The sequence below is a fragment of the Budorcas taxicolor genome, chromosome 4 (genome assembly GCF_023091745.1).
Source record: "Budorcas taxicolor isolate Tak-1 chromosome 4, Takin1.1, whole genome shotgun sequence".
NCBI lineage: Eukaryota > Metazoa > Chordata > Mammalia > Artiodactyla > Bovidae > Budorcas > Budorcas taxicolor.
The window spans coordinates 65,516,483-65,539,380 of NC_068913.1; the positions used below are offsets into that span (position 1 = coordinate 65,516,483).

Genomic DNA, 22,898 nt, shown 5'->3' on the forward strand with positions numbered 1-22,898 from the left:
CCCAGGCAAAAATATTAGAGCAGGTTGCCATTTCCTTCTTCAAGGAATCTTTCCAACCCAAGGATCAAACTCACGTCTCCTGCATTACAAGCGGATTCTTTACCACTGAGCCAGCTGGGCTGCTGCTGCTGCTGCTTAGTCACTCAGTCATGTCCAACACTTTGCAACTCATGGACTGTAGCCCGCCAGGCTCCTCTGTCCGTGGGATTCTCCAGGCAAGAATACTGGAGTGGGTTGCCATGCCCTCCTCCAGGGGATCTTCCTGACCTGATCGAACCCAGGTCTCCTGAGTTGCAGGTAGATTCTTTACCATCTGAGCTACCTGGGAAGCCCCATTAAACAGGATACTCTTCAAGTATTTCTTGCTCTTAGATCAAGATGGTATATCATAAAAGAACAAATTGAGTAAACATGGGGAAAGTAACAAATATAGTACAAAGTAGTGGAAAATACATAGTGGAAAGAGCAATGATTTTGAATCAAAAAGACCACATGGTCATGTTCTAAACCCTGCTCTGACACATTCTAGATATGTAACTTTGGCTACTTTAATTTCTCTGTTTCTTCACATGCAAAATAAACCTTATTACAATCTCTATAACCCACTGGGTTGCTGTAAAGACTAAAGAAGGGAACATATGCAAACTACCCAGTTTAGGATCTGGAACATGGTAGGAATGCATGCCAATCTTAATTCCAAATTTAGCACATTTAAAAAAAAATAAACCAACTATCCCTAGTACCTACACTTGTATCTTGAATATCAGATACAGTAGTTTAGTCATTAAGTCTCTCTCCTTAAGTGTAAAAGGGAAGTAAACATCTCAGGGAAAAGTTAGAACCAAAAGTAACCAGGATGTTAGAAATGGTTCAGTTCAGAAGTTCCAATCTTTATTTGCTAAAGTCCTTGTTAAAGCAGTGATCCGAGGCTCTTGAACCTCACCGATGTATAACATTTCAGAAACTATTGGGGAATATCATAGGTTGTAAACTGCCCGATAAGGAGATTTATTTTTTAAAAAATAGACTATCACCACCAACATTATCTATATAGACAATGTAAAATAAATAAGTACGAAGTACAAAATGTCAGTACTAAAGCATAGTCCTTTAATTGTACAAATTTTAGCTTTATGAAAAATTTACTAATTATTTAATTTTTCTTCATTACCCTAAGACCCTAAGACCATTTAAAACTTAAATGGGGCATAGCATTTGAGAGCCATTAGCTTATCCCAGCATGAACCACTTTTAAAGAACTCCCCATATTAGCACTTATATACCACTAGTAATTAAAAAAAAAAAAAAACTCGGAAAACAAGCATCAAAAGTTTCTGCTTTATAAGAAGAAAGGAAAAACTGGTTTAAAACCTATTGAGACCTAAGTTAGATAAGAAACAAGCATTTTTCATAATAGGTTGGTTCTTTACAAATTTACCACTATCGGGTTTCTAGAATCAAAAAGTGAGGCAAAGGCTCCCTCTGCTGACAAATAGACAAAGAATCTAATCCTATCAAACAGCAATCAACTTTTCAAAAATTTTGCCACTGACTGGATATCACACAGGCTTTTACTATTCTCTATCAAAGACTAGTTTTACTTTATATCCTAAAACACTGAAATATATCTCCATCTGACACAAATGTGAAAGACAGGTATAACGAGGCAACACTCCATATGTATTTCAATAGATCTTTCTAAACTGGCTTTCAAATTTCTTGCTGTCTCTTCCATGCTCTAAGGGTTCACTGAGCTAGAATGTCATACAAAGAGGAAATTAAAGAAGCTAAGAGTTGACTCTTTGGAAAAGACTCTGATGCTGGGAGGGATTGGGGGCAGGAGGAAAAGGGGACGACAGAGGATGAGATGGCTGGATGGCATCACCGACTCGATGGACGTGAGTCTGAGTGAACTCCAGGAGTTGGTGATGGACAGGGAGGCCTGGCGTGCTGTGATTCATGGGGTCGCAAAGAGTCAGACACGACTGAGCAACTGAACTGAACTGAACTGAACTGAAAGAACTGAGGTGGGTTTCAAGAGATTGCATAGTAACAATTTCTGAACTCAGTGACAACCTTCTCTCCTAGAAATCTCATGAGATTAAGTAAATCAAAGAATTCAAAATTAACAATAGCAGGTTATAAGCACTGGCCCATATATTATTAACACATCCATCTCTAGCAACTATTCTGTAACTTGGGAAGATCAAGAACTATCATTCTTATTAGACTGCAGAGAGACCTAAGGCTCAGGAAGGTTCAACGGTTTGTTAAGGACACACAACCAGTAAGCAGCCAAGCCAGAATTCAAGCCTAATTCTTAGTCTGCTTCTCTGACTGAAAACTATGCATAAAATAGATACTCTAATGACAATCTGAAAATTCTTTTCTGATTTCAAATTTAACATAGCCAAATATCACAAATACATTCAGGGTGCTTATAAATGGGGATTCCCAGGTGGCACACTGGTAAAGAATCTGCCTGCCAATGCAGGAGACTCCGGTTCAATCCCTGAGTCAGGAAGATCCCCTGGAGTAAGAAATGGCAACCCGCTAGAGTATTCTTGCTTGGAAAACTCCATGGACAGAGCAGCTTGGCAGGCTACAGTCCACGAGGTCACAAAGAGTAGACACGACTGAGCACACACACATGCACATGCTGATAAATCACATCAGATTTAAAGATAAAATGGTAAAGATCTCACTTTGGCAGACAAAACTCAATATAGCCTCTTGGTGAATTCCTCACTGTAATTTATTTATTCTTGTCTTATTTCTAAAAGGATTGCTTGAAGAGGCAAATAAAACTAAACAAATTATAAAATAAGTAGATGAGAACAGCAGATAAAACCCTCATTCTCCCAATAAAATTACAGAGTAAAATGTTTCTTAAAAGCAGTATTTTTGAGTATATCAATATGCTGCCTTCCCTTAAAAATGGTAAATAAAATTCCGGAGCCAAACACTAAGTGAAAGTGAGAAGCACAAAGGTAAACAGAGCCCCTGGGGATTCTCCTAAACCATCTCCCTCATCATCAGTTGTCATAGTCTCAAAATGTCATATGGTAAAGAAGAAAAACAGTGGGGCCCACTCTACGTAGGAAATCCAATTGAGCCCGAATATTATCTTTCTCCCCCTAGTATAAAGCTAAGACCACAAAGGGCTTTACTCTTACAGTAAGGAGAACTTAGAAATAGCATCACCCCACCCACCGACCCCCACCTCCCCCCCCACACACACACACGCCCAAGAGAAAGTAAAATGCATATCTCAAAACTTGGATCAAGATGAAGGAGAACATTCTCTCCTAAGAATTCACAAACCCCAAGCTGATTTCAATGTGGGTTTTCAGACCAAATTCACTCTATTGACTTGCCCAAGAAGCTTCAATCTGTGAAGTCAGTATAAAGTGATCCTGGGTGAAAAGCACCACCAAGCCGCTGACAAAAGAAAACTCAAATCTTTGAAGGAACACACCAATCATTCCCATGGATAGAGTTCCAAGAATATGACTTCACAGGCAAAAATCCCAATGTACAAGGAACAGGAGGCAATATGAGCAAGAGACAGCAAAAATACTAGAAAGCAGCATCGGAACTGTAAAGACTTCATTCACTGAAATTATCAACAAAGAATAAAATTACTACACCCAGCACAGTGAAAAATAATAAAATTATCAAAAAAACAAAAAGAGAGACAGAGAGAGAGACATGAACAATAACATAAGATGGTCTAATGTATCTAATTGGGTTTTCATTATGAGACAATGAAAAGAATTTGAAAGAGGCAATATTCAAAGAAATAACAGCTGAAGATTTTCCAGAATTGTTGAAAAGCATCAATCCTAAGATCTAGGTTTAAGCCAAATAAATTGCAAATAGGATAAGTAAAAATAAATCCTCCCTTAGATGCCTGACAGAGAAACCGCAGAACACCAAAGAGAAAAGGAATTTTTTAAAAGCAATAGAGAAAAGACTGATAAACCAGCAAAAGAATAACAGCTAGGCTAAGAGATGACTTTTTAACATCAATGTTTCCCAGAACAGAGCAGAATATGATCTTTTGTGGAGGAGGAAAAATAACTGTCAATATAACATTGAATTCCCAGACTTCCTCCCATCTTCTCCAAAATAAATAATAATAATATTATTACAAAGATTCCATTCACAATAACCAAGGCAATTAAATTCCTAACACACTAACTCTAACTCAACTTTCAGAGCTTAACTTCCTTAGGAAGGCCAAATTAAGTAAGGCCGAACTAAACAATATACACCTAAAATATATCTTCATCATCATGACATCTTTTCCTTCATAGCACTTGTGCTTTTATACCTGCTTCTATGATTATCAACTTAATATATGTCTCCCTCTCCAAACTTAATGAGGTCACAGACCTCTATTGTTGTTGTTGTTCAGCTGCTAAATTGTGTTCAACTCTTTGTGACCCCTATGGACTGTAGCCCACTAGGCTCCTCTGTCCATGGGGTTTTCCAGGCAAGAATACTGGGGTGGGTTGCCATTTCCTTCTCCAGGGGATCTTCTCAGACCAGGAATCAAATCCACACCTCCTGCACTGGCAAGTAGATTCTTTACCACTGCTGCTGCTGCTGCTAAGTCGCTTCAGTCATGTCCGGCTCTGTGCGACCCCAGAGACGGCAGCCCACCAGGCTCCCCCGTCCCTGGGATTCTCCAGGCAAGAACACTGGAGTGGGTTGCCACTTCCTTCTCCAATGCATGAAAGTGAAAAGTGAAAGTGAAGTCACTCAGTCGTGTCCAATTCTTCGAGACCACATGACCGTAGCCCACCAGGCTCCTTTGCCCATGGGATTTTCCAGGCGAGAGTACTGGAGTGGGGTGCCATTGCCTTCTCCCTTTACCACTGAGTCAGCAGTGAAGCCCACACAGACCTCTATACTTATCACCATATTGTTGCTACAGTGCTTGGCACATAAGTGAAAGGAAAGGAAGTTAAGGAAGGATGGAGGGAGGGAAGAAAAGAGGCAGGGAAGATATAACCAACAAGTAAACAATCAACACAGATAAAACTAAAATTTTTACTAAGAAACATAAAAGGACAGCTAAATGAATAATAAGACATATTATATTCCTGGGTGGAAAGAATCAACATATAAACATGTCAGTTATGCATTAAAATAATCTATAGATGTGATGCAATGCCGGACAAAATTCCAGCATGATTTTTTTCATGGAACTCAATAAACTATTTTTCAAGCCTGAAAGGAAAGTGAAAAAAAAAAAAACAAGAATAACTTATAAATATTTAAAAACAAGACCAATAAAGAATGATTACTCCTCCCACATATCAAAACATACTTTACATTAATTTTTAAGACAGTATTTGTATTTTTTATAGATACACTATGGACAAATAAATAATTGGCATTCTTTATAGACACACTATTTATGGACACAAATCAAGGGAAAGGAATAGAGTCTAATAGCAAATAAATGACTAAATGGGTAATGCACATATAAGAAAGTCAGCATTTCAAATATTCATAAATGGCACTTGGACAACAGGATACACATTTGGGGAAAAAATTAAATTAGAGCCCTACTACCTATAATATCTAAAAACAAATTCCAGAAAATTAAGAAAACATGTGAGAATATTTTAGAATCACAGTGTAAGATCTTCATTAGAAAGATACAAAGATCAGAAGCCATAACAAAAAGATCAAAACATTTAACATCAGAAAAAAACTAAAGTATTTGTACCATTAAGTAAACGAACAAAGTTAAAAATCCATCATTCACAAGACACAACCTTGGGCAAACTGCTTAATCTTATCAAGCCTAAATTTTCTTGTGCCTGAAACGAAAATAATGACCTAATTTACAGGGTTGTTTTGAGAATTAAAAGAGAAAGTTAAGGTTAAATCCTTAGCATAGTTTTAGGTGGGAGCACGTAGCAACTGCCCAATGAATATTTTTTTGCTACTATTTTTAAATTAAGAAAATATCACACATCACTTTAGCCCATTAAATGGAGATCTTGAACTTTTTTTAAAAATGACAATATCTGACACTGGCACAGATATTACACATAGCAGAGAAAATGGTACATTTGGGCCATCTCTCTCAACATAAAACAATTTACAATGTGTATCAAAAGCTTTTGGTCTCAAGTGTCTAGCCTTAGGGTTTTTTCATTTGTTTTTTGTTTTTACTGGGCTATAGGGGATGGATTAGGAAATAACTCTGCAATTCATGTCCCCCTGGGGAAATGTCCGTTCTGATTTTCCTGGGCTGGCTTTTAGAGCTTTCTTTTTCTTGGAGCCACTGCTCTTCAGGTCCTGGCAGCTGTCTCTTCAGGTCCACTGCTGAGTGGCTTCTATTTGGAAGAGAATTTCCTCTATTTCTTGGAGACACTCTTGTCTCCTTACTCTTAAGGGTCACTAACCAGTTCGCTCATCTTTGAGCAAAGGTTTTCTAATCATGAGAAGACTTCCACTGCCAGCTCTCGCTTCAAGATCTCTTCAAGATCACCAGTTCCTCCTTGGGAAAAAGATCTCTTTTTCTATGGTTTGGAGAAGGAGAGAGATGGGTCTTCTATGCCATTCTCCTGAGGAGCTTCCTGGGGCTTTCGCCTCTTCTTCTTCACGGATCTTCCACTTGTTTCTTCACATCCCTTTGAAAAACTACTGCTGTTCTCTGCAGATATCAGGAAAACTGCAGCCAGGTGTTTCTTTTCCTTCTTCAAGCATTTCTGCTCCTGTTTCACCAGCTTCCTAGTAATCCCAGCAACCACTTCCTGTGAACCACTGCCTCCTTCATGACATCCAAATTCTTTCGTGAAATCTCTCCAATCTCATACAAAGGTAGCTGCCCCTCAATTTATTCTAAAAGCTTCTTCCCAAATACAAATTGCCTCAGAGAAACAATCAATTCATGAGGCAATACTGCATTTGTTTGCCAGGTATCAGGAGATAGTGCCTTTGTTCTTTGCAGCTGCTGGGCCAATGAAGGTAGAGTAAAATAAAATCAGTCCATATTTTGGGGTGTTAGTCCTTGTCTTGAGAGCTTGGGAAATGTGGTCCCTTTGCTGGGCCCAAGGAACCTCTCAGCACCAGGACTGGCCATCACCCCCATAACAGAGGCCTGTAGAACTCAGGGAGCCCTAGTCAACCATCACTATTAAACCCATCAGTTCAGTTCAGTTCAGTCACTCAGTCGTGTCCGACTCTTTGCGACCCCATGAATCGCAGCACGCCAGGCCTCCCTGTCCATCACCAACTCCCGGAGTTCACTCAGACTCATGTCCATCGAGTCAGTGATGCCATCCAGCCATCTCATCCTCGGTCGTCCCCTTCTCCTCCTGCCCCCAATCCCTCCCAGCATCAAAGTCTTTTCCAATGAGTCAACTCTTCACATGAGGTGGCCAAAGTACTGGAGTTTCAGCTTTAGCATCATTCCTTCCAAAGAAATCCCAGGGCTGATCTCCTTCAGAATGGATTGGTTCGATCTCCTTGCAGTCCAAGGGACTCTCAAGAGTCTTCTCCAACACCACAGTTCAAAAGCATCAATTCTTCAACACTCAGCCTTCTTCACAGTCCAACTCTCACATCCATACATGACCACAGGAAAAACCATAGCCTTGACTAGACGGACCTTAGTCAGCAAAGTAGTGTCTCTGCTTTTGAATATGCTATCTAGGTTGGTCATAACTTTTCTTCCAAGGAGTAAGCGTCTTTTAATTTCATGGCTGCAATGACCATCTGCAATGATTTTGGAGCCCCCAAAAATAAAGTCTGACACTGTTTCCACTGTTTCCCCATCTATTTCCCAAAGTCTTAGGGTTTTAGTAGAAAAGTAGCTGCCAGGGACTGGGGCTAGAGGATACAGAGAGAGGTTGGTAAAAGGGTCCAAATTTTCAACTATGAAATGAATAAGGCCTGAGGATCTAATGTAAAACATGCAGGTGATAGCACTGTATAGCACAATACTGTATAATTAAAATTTGTTAAGAGAATAGAATTTAGATATTCTCACCAAAAAATAAAAAAAAAAGTGAGTTGATGGACGTGTTTTATTTATTTTTTAATATAAATTTATTTAATTGGAGGCTAATTACTTTTTTTTTTTTACTTTACAATATTGTATTGGTTTTGCCATACATCAGCATGAATTCGCCACAGGTGTACATGTGTTCCCTATCCTGAACCCCCTTCCCACCTCCCTCCCCATACCATCCCTCTGGGTCATCCCAGTGCACCAGCCCCGAGCACCCTGTATCATGAATGGATGTGTTTTAAATGAAGAGAATCTTTAAACTATGTGTACTATATCAAATCACCATGATGTGCGCTTTAAATATCTTACAATTTTATATGTCAATTATACCTTTAAGGGGTTCCCTGGTAGCTCAGATGGTAAAAAATCTGCTTGCAATACAGGAGATCCCGGTTTGATCCCTTGGATGGAAAGATTCCCTGGAGAAGGGAATGGCAATCCACTCCAGCATTCTTACCTGGAGAATTCCATGGACAGAGGAGTCTGGTGGGCTACAGTCCATGGGATCGCAGAGTTGGACATAACTGAGTGACTTAACACACACGTGCACACACACATCAATAAAGTAAAATAAGATAATTTTAAAAATACAATGGTCATAATTACCAGTATTTGAACCTCTGTGACTGTCAGAATTTCTGTTTCCATGAGTTAAATCTTTTTTTTTTAGATTCCAAATAAGTGAATGCAGCGTTTATCTTTGGCTTATTTCACCTAGCATAATGCCCTCAACATCCATCCACGATGTCACAAACGGCAGGATTTCCCTCCATCCCCTGGAGTGGGAAATGGCAACTCCTGCTGCTGCTGCTGCTAAGTCGCTTCAGTCGTGTCTGACTCTGTGCAACTCCATAGACGGCAGCCCACCAGGCTCCCCCGTCCCTTGGATTCTCCAGGCAAGAACACTGGAGTGGGGCAACTCCAGGGGATGCCAATCATTTAAAAATGCCAATCATTTTAAAATTAGATTGTTTGCTTTTTCTATTAAGTTGCATGAGTCTTTACATATTTTGGATATTAATTCTTTATCAGATATATGATTCACAAATACTTCCTCCCATTCCACAGTTTGCCTTTTCATTTGGTTAATGGTTTCCCTTGCTGTACAGAAGCTTTTTAGTTTTATGTAATCCCACTTTGGGGGGGATTGAGGCTTTTTCCAGCAGGGATTATTTATTTTAAAATTTGGAAGTAATCACATGAATACATTTTTGTTATAATCATAATGCTACAAAGAAAAGGTCCCCCTTGTCCCCACTCACTTTTCTTTCCAAAGAATTTATCCAAAAATATAATAGAAATACGGAGAAGGCAATGGCACCCCACTCCAGTACTCTTGTCTGGAAAATCCCATGGACGGAGAAGCCTGGTGGCTGCAGTCCATGGGGTCGCGCAGAGTCGGACACGACTGAGCGACTTCACTTTCACTTTTCACTTTCATGCATTGGAGAAGGAAGTGGCAACCCACTCCAGTGTTCTTGCCTGGAGAATCCCAGGGACGGGGGAGCCTGGTGGGCTGCCGTCTCTGGGGTAGCACAGAGTCGGACACGACTGAAGCAACTTGGCAGCAGCAGCAGCAGCAACTCCCTGCTACTCAATTTTGATCATCAGGTACCTCAGCTGATAAAGAATTCACTTGCAATGCAGGAGACCCTGATTCAATTCCTGGGTCAGGAAGATCCCCTGAAGAAGGGACAGACTACCCACTCAAGTATTCATGGGCTTTCCTGGTGGCTCAGATGGGAATAATCCTCCTGCAATGCAGGAGACCTGGGTTGGTCCGTGGGTTGAGAAGATCTGCTGGAGGAGGGCATGGCAACCCACTCTAGTATTCTTGCCTGGAGAACACCACGGACAGAGATGCCTGGCAGGCTACAGTCTGTAGGGGTCACAAAGAGGCGGACACGACTGAGCAACCAAGCACAGCACAACTTTTCTGTGACTATAAAACTTTCAGTATTTCTATTTCTCTCTAACTTTTTGTGGTGCTAAAAAATGTTCTCTTTTCATTCTCTTCAGTTTTATTGACATAATAGTTGAAAGTTTGTCCAGAGAGCAGATTCTAAGAGTTTTCATCACAAAGAAAAAAATATTTTTCCTTCTTATTTTGTATTAGATGATGGGGTGTTAACTAAACTTGCTGTGGTAATCATTCAACAGTATATGTAAGTCAATGAGAATACTGACACTGTAAACCTTAAACTTATACACTGCTATATGCCATGTGTTTATTTTCCCTTTGTTGCCTTTGCTTTTGGTGTCAAACCAAAAAAAAAAAAAATCATTGCTATGATCAATGTCAAAGCTTACTTTCCACATTTTCTTCTAGGGGTTTTATGGTTTCAGGTCTTACATTTAAGTCTTTCATCCATTTGGAGTTGATTTGTGTATAGTGTAAGGGTTTCAGCTTCATTCTTTTGTATGTGTCAATCCAGTTTTTCCAGCACTATTACTGAAGAGATTATCCTTTCCCCCCTGCATATACTTCATTCGTTTGTCATAAATCAATTCATGAATTAATTTTTCAGCTTTCTATTCTGTTTCATTGATCTACAGAATACCATATTGTTTTGATTACTATAGGTCTTTAATATAATTTAAAATCAGGAAGTACAATTCCTCCAGCTTCTTTCATTTTTTCTCAAGATTGCTTTGACTACTTGGAGTCTTCCGTGGTTCCATACAAGTTTTACAATGACCATAGTATTCTTCAAAGCAAAATATTAGCAATAATTCCACTAACAGTGGTAAAGCATAGAATTCTCTATAATCATTTAGAATTATATTGCAGTAGAATATTTGTTGATTTTATAAACGTTTGTGATATTGTTAAGTGAGGAAAAAAGACCTTAAAAGAGTAAATACAATATGAATCTGACTTTACAGCATTAAAATGCAAAATAAAAAGACACCAAAAATACACTAGAATAGTCATAATGATTAGCTAGTTCTTAGTGTCAACTAGAGATTATTTTATTTCTCATCTCATAAAACTTCATCCTAAGTTTCCAAAATGAACATGTTATTTAAAACAAAAAAATTCTTTCAATGGAAGGGACAGGTATCCATCAAATTTCCCACCATTCCTGAAGTTCAGGCCCCACCAATGATCGGCTCTGCCATGGGGTTTAAAGATAAAACTTCAAGCAATGTGATTTTTAAAAATCACATTACCAAATACATAAATTGAAACTTGGCAAGAAAGCAAATATGTTAGAAAACTTTCAGTAAAATAATGACCTAAATTTTAAAGTTGCTGATTTATGTTCTTCTTTCTAGAAGCAGACGAACAGCAGCTACTCCAAAATAGGCTATTCTTATTTCATGAAAGAAAAGAATGCCCTCTGTACATGAAATATTTCTCTACCCTTAAAAACAACAGAGAGGGGAAGAAAAGTGAGGAGAGAACAGAGCGAACATGCATTCATGTCCTCATAAAGTAATTAATACAACCTCAAGAGAAGCTCTGTTTCTACCAACTATAAAATGAGGAAACTGCAAATTTTCTAGAATTTTTAGCCAACTGCCTCTATTCTCCTGAAGAAGGCAATGGCACCCCACTCCAGTACTCTTGCCTGGAAAATCCCATGGACGGAAGAGCCTGGTAGGCTGCAGTCCATGGGGTCGCGAAGAGTCGGACATGACTGAGCAACTTCACTTTCACTTTTCACTTTCATGCATTGGAGAAAGAAATGGCAAACCACTTCAGTATTCTTGCCTGGAGAATCCCAGGGATGGGGGAGCCTGGTGGGCTGCCGTCTATGGGATCACACAGAGTCGGACACGACTGAACCAACTTAGCAGCAGCAGTAGCAGCTCTATTCTCCATTATAAGATCAACAAATACAACTGCACTCCTAAGTGTAATAAAATAAAAATAATAAAATACATGCCATAGTCAGTCCAGTGGAATAGTCACCTGTGAGCTTTAATCTGAGCCTGTATATCAAAGCAGAGTGAGCCAATGCAAAAGATATTGTCCACAATAGTATACTTTGGAAGCAATCTCCACAGCTAAATAAATTATGAAATATCCATAGACAGAATTCTAGGAAGCCCATACAAGAACAAGGTAGGTCTATACATTTGGACATGAAAAGATATCCATGTAAATGTAAGAAGCACATTATAGATGAATATATAGTAATTCATTGACATAAAATAAAACAGATGTTTATAAAAGCATTGAATAATGTATACAAGTGCAAGGTTGTTCATCAAGCTATTTATCTAGAGAAGAATGAAATTTCATAGGCAGCAAGGAAATTTCTAAAAGAGGGGCTTTCCATTTTTATTCTTTTTTAAAAAATAAAGATGTGTTTGTTTTATGTTTTTAACAAACATATAAAGAATGACAAATACATTCAATAATTTATAAAAAGAAAAGTATTAAAAGCATTAATGAGTGTATATAATAATTGAAATTAATTATGATGTACAGTTGACCCTTGGACATAACAGGAGTTGGGGCACTGACCCTCCACAGAGTCTAAACTCTTTTTGCATCGGCTCACTCTACTTTGATTTCCAGGCTCAGAGTAAAGCTCACAGGTGACCATTCCATTGGACTGACTATGGCATGTATTTTATTATTTTTATTTTATTACACTTAGGAGTACAGTTTTATTTGTTGATCTTATAATGGAGAATAGAGCTGCTACTATTGATTGATTTAACCAATCAAGAATCATGTGGTACTACAGTATGTATTCATTGAAAAAAAAATATCTAAGTGGACCCACATAGTTCAAACTCATGTTGTTCAACAGTCAACTTATATGTATGCATAGAACACAAATTCTATGCCATTAAAAATGATGAAGTAGATTTACATTCATTGACACGTAAAGACATGTCAATGAATATGACATCATATGCACTGTCATGTAGTCACAATTTATAGGGCAAAATGGTCAGGAATGACTGTGTTACCAATTTTGTTTAAAGTACTTGTGTGCATATGTGCTAAGTTGCTTCGGTTGTGTCCAACTCTGCATTGACCCTGTGGTTTGCAGCCTGCCAGTCTCCTCTGTCCACGAGATTCCCCAGGCAAGAATACCGGAGTGGGTTGCTGTGCCCTCCTCCAGGTGTTTAAAGTACACATGTGTATATAAAAGAATATACAAAGGTCAATAGTTACAATTAGTCATCAAATTTAATAATAACCCATTGTATAATTGTATTTTCTTCATGTAATTTTTTAATGTATAAACAATTAAATAGCAGTAGAGTAATATAGAAAAATATTCCTTAAAGCCATTTCATTACTCACAAAAAAGAGCTATATATCCAAAGTTCAATAATAAATAATTGTTCATACAGTTTCTAGTCGCACAAAGTACAGTGAAAAGTAAAAGAAACTGTTTATATAAAAAGAGAAAATAGCCAAGTATTTCCAATAAAGTTGGTTAGGAATCTGAATTACCCAAGTAACCACCTCCACTTTTCTATTTCACTTCCTGTATATGCACACACAGTCTGAGTTACTTTGTATACATATACCAATGCACAAATATTTCCATCTTCAGTTATGTGTATAACTTTAAAAGTCCAATCAATTTTGTAAAGGACAAAAAAGTTGCCAGTGAAACCAAGAACTTGATTTAATATCATTCCAACAGAAGCTGCTGCATTTTAATACACCTTTATAAAATCCATAAAATAAGCATTATAATGAAAGAGAATGCCACAAAATTAACTGTTAAAATGATGACTTTTAACCTTTTTAATGCACAGTGGCAATCAACAGCTTTTTTAAATCCTCAGGCCCAAATGCACTCCAAGGTTTATAAGAGAAAACTCCACTTCCAAGTTCAAAATACTTATTGCTTAAAAGTAATAATAAATCCCCTAGTGAAACACTGGGTTCTGGCTTTAATTAGAAGTAAATGTGCTAAGATTGCCACCTCCTGCTGAATAAAAAGGCAAGTCCTTCATGACCTACCTCAAGTGGATTTTCAAAAGACCTCAAATCTGAATCCTTCTTAAAGAAAGAAGAAAGGAGGATAGAAAAAAATATCTATTCTCATGCAGAAGAGTTTAAGTGGGGCCACTTGAACTATCCAATTCTGCCAAATGCAAAATTCTCTTTCCCAAAAAAGTAAAACATACTCTTCTTTGGATCCATGTTCTGAGACAACAGATAAAACTCCATACTTGATGGTACTTCTCTAACAAGATATTAAAATATACTTGTTACATGTCAAATTCAAGACCAAAATATATCAACAGTGACAAAGTCAAGGAGGAAAAAAATGAGATTCCATAATAAAATTATGACTTCTATTATTGTCCATTCAAAAAATAATTCATCTGGTACAAAGAATATGGAAAAACATCAGTATTTCCCAAAAACTATTTTTCTCTATTCCCTTGAAATCACTATTATGATATTTAAATCTTAAAATTTTCAAATCTTTTTATATATGTACATATATATATTTATGTATATATAAGTATGGGCTTCCCAAGTGGCACTAGCGGTAAAGAACCCACCTGCCAACACAGGAGATGTAAGAGACGCAGGATCAATCCCTGGGTCAGGAAGATCCCCTGGAGAAGGACAGGGCAATCCACTCCAGTATTCTTGCCCACATTTTCCCATGAACAGAGGAGCAGGGCAGGCTGCAGTCCATGGGACATGACTGCAAGTGACTTAGCACGCATGTATATAAGTGTATATATGTATGTATATACATATATACCTATATATGATATATAAACAAATATACATAACTACAGAATTCTGACTCTGTCCATTTCCTTATTTAGAAAGAAATACTTCCATTAGAAAGGAAATAATATTTACTGATATTTTGCAGGTTGTCTCAAGAATTAAATGGAAACATGTGATGGAAACTGACACAGTACCAGTTAAAAAAATGTTTTTCTTAGCCTTTGGAAAGACAATAGAGATTTCAAAGTTAATAGCCCTTATTAGAAGATTTCTTTAACACAAGAAAAAGAAACAACATCTGCAATTGTCTTATTTTTTCCCTCTTAAATCAAATGCACTCTCCATTTAAGATATTTTAATAGTTTTTTACTGGCTTCATATTTTGGGATGCCAGTTATACAATACAGTAGCTTTCATTAAAAAAAAAAAGATTTGGTTTAAAAAAAACATAAATTAATGTATGAAACACAATGCTGTTCCTTTCTTTGGATGAAATAAGTTTCATCAAAAAATCTGTTTACTTAGCTCCTCCTCCTTGAAGGACACAATTTAACACAAATAAGACTTACAAATCTGTCTGCTAATGCAGGAGACAAAAGAGATGCAGGTTCAATCCCTGGATCAGAAAGATCCCCTGGAGAAGGAAATAGCAACCCACTCCAGTATTCTTGGGGCCCATGCGGTCACAAAGAGTCAGACACAACTGAGCACACACAGACACCAATATGTCATATTGTCAACACAAGAAGTTTAGGATCACAACATCTGAAACTTAAACAGAGGAAGAAGTAGTTCATTATATCAGCAGTTGCCAAACTAAGGTCAACAGATTGGCCCTTGATAATTATATCATCGTCACCACAGGTGATGTTTGTTAAGTTGTTAAGTTTATAGCAACCTTATATGAGATACGATTACCAACCCTTCACAGACGAAGGCACAGAGAGGTTAAGTAACCTGTTTAAAGTTACTCAGATAATAAGTAGTAAAGCTAGGATACAAACTTTGTCAGTTTCAAATTTCCTCCCTGCCCCTTTCTGCCCAATTAGACTTCACAGGTCTGGAATAGACCCTGCAATCAGTATTCAAATCTCCAGGTGATTCTTTTTTCAATTTATTTATTTTTCAGTTGGGAGATAACTACCTTACGATGTTGTATTCGTTTCTGCTGCGCAACAACATGAATCAGCTATAGGAAGTTCAATATCATGTAAAATAAACCACTAGCCAATAAATCTCTAATGACTCCAAAATGAGAAAGCAAAAAGTGAAGAATGAAAACTTCCCCTCTTCTAGATAAAACAAATTAAGATCCTGAACAGATTATTTGTAATTTATAAAAATGTATTTGCAACTTGGTAACACTTTATTAACTACTTGAAATCAGTCAAAATAGCTATGTGTGAAAGTTGCTCAGTCGTGTCTGACTCTTTGCGACTCCATGGACTGTAGCCCACCAGGCTCCTCTGTCCATAGGGATTCTCCAGGAAAGAATACTGGAGTGGGTTGCCATGCCCTCCTCCAGGGGATCTTTCGAACCCAGGTCTCCTGCCTTGCAGGCAGATTCTTTACCATCTGGGCCACCAGGGACGCCCAAAATTGCTATGGCATTATTTTAAAGAAAATAACGCAAACAAAAGTACATTAACAGTTCAGCATCAAAATAGCCAGCTAAACGATCAATGCCAAGACTCAGAGTTCACCTATAAGATTATTTCAGTTTTCCAGACAATGTCTCATTTCTCCATCTCCTCTATTTCTCCAATACACACAGTATGCATCATTCTGGAAAATTTCTAATTGTTAAATTCTGTTAAAAGTTTAAGTCAATGAACAAATGCTTCTCATTACAAAATCCAATAACTGTAATAGAATTATGAATTTAACATGTAACGTTCTGAAAGCATTTTCTAAACAGATGAATTGTTTGAGAGTTACTATTTTCTGTAGCCTTGCCTATATGGAAACACAGGTTTTTTCAATTATATAGCAAAGCCTATGGCTTCTGTTCAAACCTAAATTTTATTGTTTATAAAATTAGAAACAGATACAAATATATAGAGATATATACACACATTTATAAACATATACATCTAGGCAATATATTATATCCAAACAGTTGAAAGGTTTATAGTGTTCTATAAGAAGGTACTTTACACACATATGAGAAAATTACTGTTAATCTCTCAAATGGATAATCTGTTCATAAATTAAACCTTTTGTAATCTCACAAACAGCATCATACATGCTACCACAGTTATTTGTACAACAGTCAAAATTAATGTAAGTGAACATATTGGTGAGCTCTAGTACCCTTATTTCTTTAAAAAAATCAAGAATTGCTTATAGTCATTGTTTGACATTTTTAACCCCAAAAGAGAGGATTCTATTTTAATCTAGTATCTCCAAATGTTCACCAAAATCACACTACATTTTCATCAATACTTGATTTAGAAGCTCATATTTCTGCTTATATATAAATTTTAAGATTAAAGGTAATTTAAATTTTCTTTACAATAATTTTCTGTATATTTTCAAGTTTTGTGGAATTATATATGGCCTTTATTATTTAAAACAGGAGTAATTTTAAAGCAATAATTAAAATATTTGAGTATGAAGTATAAATCAGAAAGCTTGGCATTGGTAATTCCCTCCAAAAATAACATAGGCTAATTTATGAATTTATGGAACATATATTAAAGGAACACATATTCAATTCTGATTAAGACCTAATAGTTATAATAGGAGAAAAAAAGAGTTAGATAAGTTATACCTAAAATATAGTCCTTAATCTTTGTTAATATTAATACTATAATGAGAGCAGCAAGGGTTATTTTGTCTTGCAACTGGTTGTCACACTGGGGAAGGGGACAGTGCTACTGGCATCTAAGGGGATTACTGCTAAACATCCTACCATAGCAGAGAGCAGTCTCTACAATGAAGGATTATCCAGATCACAACGGCAACAGTGCCAAGGGTAAGAAACTCTGACGTGGAGAAAATAATCTTTTTATGTTTAAATTACAAGTCAAAATCCTAAAGGCAAATAATTTTAATTCAAAAAAGTTTATTCCTGTTTACTTTGAAGGACACACTAATTCCAATTTTCCAAGCATCTAAACTACTTACATATTTAAAATAGTTAAAAAAATAAAGCCTAACTTATCTTTCATTCACAATTTTAATTCTCTGTTCTCACTGCCTTCAAATACCCCTGACCCAAAACCAAGTATAAACTCAAAACAAGACTTAAAAATACACCACAGTTGTCCCTCTTCCTTTTGCGAGTATTTCATCTAGAATAAATGAAATGAAGGTTTTTTTAAATTCAGATAATCAAATCCAGCTAATAACATTTTTATTTCAAACTAATATTTTACTTTTAATTGCTTCAACTAAATTAAGATTGAAGGCTTTAAGGACTCTAAACAAACTACATACTGTATTATTGCTCTTGAAACTTATTTCATCTCACTTTTTTTATGCTGTAAGTATTTTTTAATTGTGGTAAAACACACATAAATGAGGGCTTCCAAGGTTACACAGTGGTAAGGAATCCACTGGCCAATGCAGGAGACACAAGACACGCAGGTTCAATCCCTGGGTCAGGGAGATCCCCTGGAGGAGGACACGGCAACCCTCGCCAGTATTCTTGCCTGGGAAATTCCATGCATCGAGGAGCCTGGCCAGCTACAATGCATGGGGTCACAAAGAATTGGACACAACTGGGCACCCTCGCATACATAAATGTAAAATTGGCCATTCTGTTTCTGAATGCACAGTTTTGTGGTATCCACAGTGTTATGTTGTCATCACAACCTATCTGTAGAACTTTTTCATCTTTCCCAATGAAACTCTCTATGCATTAAACATTAACTACCCATTCCCTTCCAGTTCAGCAGTACACGAACTGAGAAATTCCAGATGTACAAGCTGGGTTTAGAAAAGGCAGAGGAACCAGAGATAAAATTGCCAACATTCACTGGATCATAGAGAAAGTAAGGGAATTCCAGAAGAACGTCTACTTCTGCTTCACTGACTACACTAAAGCCTTTGACCTGTGGATCACAACAAACAGTGGAAAATTCTTAAAGAAATGGGAATACCAGACCACCTTGCCTGTTCCTAAAAAACCGGTAGGCAGGACAAGAAGCAACAGTTAGAACCAGATATGGAACAAATGGCTGCTTCAAAATCAGGAAAGGAGTTAAGACAAGGCTATATATTGTCACCCTGCTTATTTAATTTATACGCAGAGTACAACAGGTGAAATATCAGGTTGGATGAATTACAGGCTGGAATCAATTTGCAAGGAGAAATATTAACAACCTCAGGTATGCAGGTGATACCACTCTAATGGCAGAAAGTGAAGAGGACCCTCCTCATGAGAGCAGAAGAGGAGAATAAGAAAGCTGGTTTAAAACTCAACATCCAAAAAACTAAGCTCATGGCATCCAGTCCCATCACTTCATGGCAAATAGAAGGGGAAAAAGTGGAAGCAGTGACAGTGACAGACTTTATTTTCTTGAGCTCCAAAATCACACAGATGGTGACGGCAGCCATGAAATTAAAAAACACTTGCTCCTTGGAAGGAAATCTGTGACAAGCCTAGACAGCATGTTAAAAAGCAGAGATATCACTTCATCGACAAAGAATGGTTTTCCCAGTAGTCATGTATAGATGGGAGAGTTGTACCATAATGAAGACTGAGCACTGAAGAATTGATGCTTTTGCACTGTAGTGCTGGAGAAGACTCTTGAGAGTTCCTTGAACAGCAAGAAGATCAAACCAGTCAGTCCTAAAGGAAATCTACCCTAAACATTCATTGGAAGAACTGATGCTGGGAAAGATTGAAGGCAAAAAGAGAAGAGGGTGGCAGAGAAAGAGACGGTTAGATAGCAGCACTGACTCAATGGACATGAATCTGAGAAAATCCCAGGAGATCGTGAAGCACAGGAAAGCCTGGCATGCTGGAGTCCATGCTCTGCCAGCTCCTGGCACTCACCATTCTGTTTTCTGTTCCTACGACTCTCACTACTCTAGGACCTCGGATAAAAGGAATCACAGAATATTTGTCCTTTTGTGATTAGTTTATTTCACTCAGCATAATGTCTCCAAATTCAGCCATGCTGTAGCATACATCAGTACTTCACTCTTTTTTGTGACTGAATAATACTGTTATATGTATCCAACATATTTTGTTTATCCATTCAACTGTCATCTCCCACCTTCCGGAGCCTACTGTAAATATTGCTACTATGAACAATTCAGTTCAGTCGCTCAGTCGTGTCTGACTCTTTGCAACCCATGGACTGCAGCGTGACAGGCCTCCCTGTCCATCACCAACTCCTGGAGTTTACTCAAACTCACATCCATTGAGTCGGTGATGCCATCCAACCATCTCATCCTCTGTAGTCCCCTTCTCTTCCCGCTTTCAATCTTTCCCAGCATCAGGGTCTTTTGCAATGAGTCAGTTCTTCGCATTAGGTGGCCAAAGTATTGGAGTTTCAGCTTCAACATCAGTCCTTCCAATGAATATTCAGGACTGATGTCCTTTAGGATGGACTGTTTGGATCTCCTTGCAATCTAAGGGACTCTCAAGAGTCTTCTCCAACACCACAGTTCAAAAGCATCAATTCTTTGGTGCTCAGCTTTCGTTATAGTCCAACTCTCATATCCATATATGACCACTGGAAAAACCATAGCTTTGACCACATGGACCTCTGTTGGCAAAGTAATGTCTCTGCTTTTTAATATGCTGTCTAGGGTGGTCATAACTTTTCTTCCAAGGAGTAAGTGTCTTTTAATTCCATGGCTGCAGTCACCATCTTCAGTGATTTGGAAGCCCCAAAAAAATAGTCTCACTGTTTCCACTGCTTTCCCATCTATTTGCCATGAAGTAATGGGACCAGATGCCATGATCCTAGTTTTCTGAATATTGAATTTTAAGCCAGCTTTTTCACTCTCCTCTTTCACTTTCATCAACAGGCTCTTTATTTCTTTTTCACTTTTTGCCATAAGGATGGTGTCATCTGCATATCTGAGGTTATTGATATTTCTCCTGGCAATTCTTGATTCCAGCTTGAGCTTCATGCAGCCTAGCATTTCTCATGATGTACTCTGCATATAAATTAAGTAAGCAGGGTGACAATATACAGGCTTGACATACTCCTTTCCTGATTTGGAACCAGTCTGTTGTTCCATGCCCAGTTCTAACTGTTGCTTTCTAACCTGCCTACAGATTTTTCAGGAGGCAGGTCAGGTGGTCTGGTATTCCCATTTGTTGAAGAATTTTCCACAGTTTGTGGTGATCCACACAGTCAAAGGCTTTGGCATACTCAATAAAGCAGAAGTAGATGTTTTTCTGGAGCTCTCTTGCTTTTCTGATGGCAATTTGGTCCCTGGTTCTTCTGCCTTTTCTAAAACCAGCTTGAACATCTGGAAGTTCACGGTTCACGAACTGTTGAAACTATGAACATGAGTGTACAAATATCTGCTTGAGTCCATGCTTTCACTTCTTTTGGGTATACACCCAGAAGTGGAATTGCTGGATCATATATTAAGTCTATGTTTAATTGTTTAACTTTTTGAGTACTCAATCACTTGATAACATAAATACATCTTTTGTATGGCTCTTACACCCTCTACTTTGTTCTGCATAGTATGGGAAATGAGAGAAGAGATTTCTCTACTCTTGCAGTACTTATCAATAGAAGACCTACAAGATATACCTACAATGTACAAGAATGTCTAACAGAGCAGATCTGTGTATTTGTTTACACCCTAAGGCTGATATCATCTAACAGTTAAAAATTCATTAAAAATTATTTCCTGTGGACGTCCCTGGTGGCTCAGTGGTTGAAAATCTGCCTGCCAATGTAGGAGACATGGGTCTGATCCCTGGTCTGGGAAGATGTCACATCCTGCAGAGCAACTAAGCCCTTGTGCCACAACTACTGAAGCCCACATGCCCTCGAGCTCGCACGCACCGCAGCTTGATGTGCCCCCACGCACTGCAACCAGAGGAAACCCAGCAGCACTGACAACCTAGCACAGCCCTCCAAAAGAGGTGATCTCCCATGAACTGATGTATACACAAAACTATATATAAACAGGTAGCTAATAAGGATCTACCATATAGCACAGGGAACTCTACTCAATACTCTGTAATGACCTATATGGGAAAAGAATCTAAAAAAGAGTGAATATAAGTATGTGTAGAAATAATTCAGTTTGCTGTATACTTGAAACTAAAACAACATTGTAAATAAACTATATATCAATTTAAAAAAATTTAAAACAAGAAAACAATGCCCTCCCAGGCTAATATCCAGAATCCTCCTGGGGAAATTTTTTCCTTTTTTTGTTTTCTGCTTGTAGGATTATTAATTATTGGTTAAGTTCTTTAAATTTTTATTTCATATTGGAGTATAATTGATGAACAACGTTGTTTTAGTTTCAGGTGTACTGTAAAGTGATTCAGTTATACATATATATTTATCTATTCTTTTTTAAGTTCTTTTTCCATTTAGGTTATCACAAAAAACTGAGAAGCATTACCAGGACAAATTCTGGGGTATCAATCCTCAAAGGAATGAAGGTAAGGATGTTGTTTCAAACTGCACTGACACTCACTCACCAATGAAAACTTCTAAGTTCTCCATCTCTTTTTTCCATTGAGAATGAAAATCACTGCCACAAAGAGGAGTGTGTTGTAGCTTGTGGTTGTGTGTTGCAGCTTTGGTTATCTTGGGAAAGAAGAAAAGTCTGAGAACCAATGAGTATGGCAGTGTTCCCACAAGTGTTCCAGAACACACACACAAGATGAACAAGGATAAGTAAACCCTGTAATTCTGAATATGAATTGAAAATTTCAGTATGAATCTATAATATACTTTTTAAATATGTATACATTTTTATATATTTCCTATGTAAATATTTTCTACATAAATATAAATAAGCATATAAATAATTTTTAAAGAATATTATAGGTTCATTTTGAAATTTTCAGTTCAGCTCTAACCATCAAAACAAACCAGAAGCAATAATCAACTAGGAGCAGTGAGCACACTAGCACCCAAATTATGACCTTTAAATGCCATTTCCCACCAAAAAAAAAAAAAGAAATGTGCTCCTTTTAAAAAAATGACTTATTCAAGTTCTGGAAGGGGAAATATACAAGAT

At 37.5% G+C, this 22,898-nt stretch overlaps 1 protein-coding gene and 1 non-coding gene across 2 annotated transcripts in view; both read right to left on the reverse strand.

Annotated features, from left to right (window-relative positions):
* The window catches only part of BBS9 (Bardet-Biedl syndrome 9), a 469,654-nt gene that overhangs the window by 363,846 nt on the left and 82,910 nt on the right, over positions 1 to 22,898 (reverse strand). The gene's annotated exons all lie outside the window — the stretch shown is intronic.
* Positions 7,083 to 7,169, reverse strand: LOC128047094 (small nucleolar RNA SNORD86). The gene has a single exon (XR_008199286.1). It is a non-coding gene; the product is annotated as a small nucleolar RNA SNORD86 (small nucleolar RNA).